The following is a 2,431-nucleotide window of genomic DNA, read 5'->3' as shown; positions in this document are numbered from 1 at the left end:
ATTATCGTTGCCTTTTAAATATTTTATTATTGACTGTTAATATACTGACTTGGGACCAAGTCATCTCTGTTACGCGGTACCGGTTCCTGTCATCAAACCGGAAAGTCCGTCCCACGTAATGTGGTAGACGCAGGAGTAGCCAAATGCCTCGTCATCTAATTAGTGACGCGCTTGAATGGATTAACGAGATGCCCACTGTCCCTATCTACCCCCCCTCACGATCACTGGCTTGTCGCGCCGAGGGGGCCCGAGTTCGGGAGTTTGCGCAAGCGAACTCCTGTTCCGCTAAAGTGATCCAAACCCAGGAAGTGATGGAGGATCCGGTGCTTTGGCTAGCCGACCCCACTCTCAGGAACCGATCCGCGAAAGCGGAAAGGAGACCCTGAGAAGTGTGGGAAGGCGAACCGGAGCGCCGGTTCCGAAGCCACCGGGCTTGACAACCCCGGGGTTCCTAGTCCCAAGCGATGAGCGCCGTCGCTTAGCCCGTAAACCTTGCACCGTCTTCAACAACCTTCGCAGGGCGTGGCGTTGGTACGTTGGCGGTTTGGGGAGCGGGGGCTTGGCTTAACCGCCCGTCCGCGAGGTGGGGTCCTCTATAAAACCCCCCAATCCTACGCTTAGGTGGGCGGCTATGGGATGCATGGCTCTTGGAGAGGAGTCGCGAGCCCACCACCCCCCGGCTGGCTGTGGCGGCTTGTTCGGGTTGCGTTGCCTTCTCGAGGTAAGGGCGCACTTCTTCGAGTGACCGTTGTCTCGTCCCGAATAGAGAAGTCCCTTCCTTATGGTGGACACGGTGAGCTATGCGCTGGGTACCATCGTAGAGATGGTGCTCGGTGCGGCTGCCCCGGGTCTGCTTGGGGGAGGGGACATACGAAACAGATGGATTCAATTAAAACAAAGCTTCGGAAAATGACGCGTAGTAAGGGGGCAGGAGGTAGTAGGGAGGACTTCCTGGGGAAGGGTTCCAAGGGCGGGGGTGGAGATAGTGAGGACACGCGCTCCTCCGTATACTCTGCTGACAGCCTGCGCGAGCGTTCACGCTCCCGGAGTCCATCGGGCCTGAAACCCACAAAGGATTTCGAGCTCGTTGAGACAAAGGCGGCTAGAAAGCAGCGAAAGGCCGAGGAGAAGAGGAAGAGGCGCGAAAATGTGAGTGCGAGTGAGAATGATAATAGGAATGATACGGTTGACAAGAGTGTGAATTGTAGTGTGGATGGAAATCAGGGTGTAAGCAAGAAAGTGAGTGTGAGTAGGAGTGAAAATGATGTGAGCAGGATTATAGAGACGGAGAGTATGGATGTTGGTATGGAAGTGTGTGCGAGTATGAATGAGTGTGCGAACGGCAAGAGGACGGTAAAGAGGAATGCGGTGGGCCAGGATAGGTTCAAGGGGGCGAGGGGCGAGCTCTTTGTGGTGTGTGAGAATTTGCGGCAGCCGCCTAAGCGCATCAAGCGCGAGGTGGTTGACGCCGAGGTGCCTGTGGATGGTAAGAGTGTGGGTGTGAATGAGAGCGCTGAGGTTTCGGAGGTAATGGTCGACGAGCTGCGTGCAGTCACGGACGGACTTCGTGGGCATCTGCTTTCAAGTTGCGTGGTGAGCTTACTGCTCACAAGTGTATGAAGGCTGAGTTAGCGAATGTGTGTGAGACTGAATTGATGAATGTCGTAAAGATGAGGGTAGCGGCGGCGTCACGGGCACCTCCAGCAGCGGCTGGGGCTGTTCCTGGTAGTAGGGGTTTGGGAGCGAATGTGGGGCCTAAGCCCAGCTTCGCGCTTGTTGTGCGTGGCGCAAAGGAGCAGCTCACGTGCGACGAGGTGCGAAGAAGAATGATTTAGAGCACGAGTGAGGACGTGAATGTTAGGGTGAAGACCATCAGACCTGCTCGTGGTGGTGGGGTCGTGGTGGAGACGGCTAGCGATGGACAGAGAAAGGCTCTGTCCCGGTGTGCCGGACTCGTCGAGGCGGGACTCCGTGCTGTGGAGCCCAAAGTGATGGATCCTCGAGTGATTGTGTACAGTGTCCCGAATGAGATGACGAATGAGCATCTCCTTAGGGGCATGTACGAGAAAAGTTTGCGTGAGCATGTTAGTGTGAATGAATTTACGAAGCGTGTGAAGATCGTCAGGAGAGAGGATGGGCAGCGACTCGGCAATATGATTGTCGAGTTACCTCTGCCATGGCGTGATAGGCTGTTGCAAGATGGTAGAGTGTTTGTTGGATGGAACAGCTTTAGATGCTGTTCGTATGAAAGGGTGATGTGCTGTTTCCGCTGCCAGGGCTACGACCATCGTGCCAGGGAATGTAAGAGTGAGCCTCTGTGCTACAAATGTGGCAAGAGTGGGCACAGGATGAATGAGTGTAAGGCTGCGGAGGACTGCAGCAATTGCAGAGCAAGAAAGCTTCCTTCGGAGCATTTGGCGAGATCGCCGCA

This window comes from Nasonia vitripennis, chromosome 5 (assembly GCF_009193385.2).
Source record: "Nasonia vitripennis strain AsymCx chromosome 5, Nvit_psr_1.1, whole genome shotgun sequence".
NCBI lineage: Eukaryota > Metazoa > Arthropoda > Insecta > Hymenoptera > Pteromalidae > Nasonia > Nasonia vitripennis.
The sequence above is the reverse complement of the archived record's forward strand: the minus strand, read 5'-3'. Positions refer to the sequence as shown.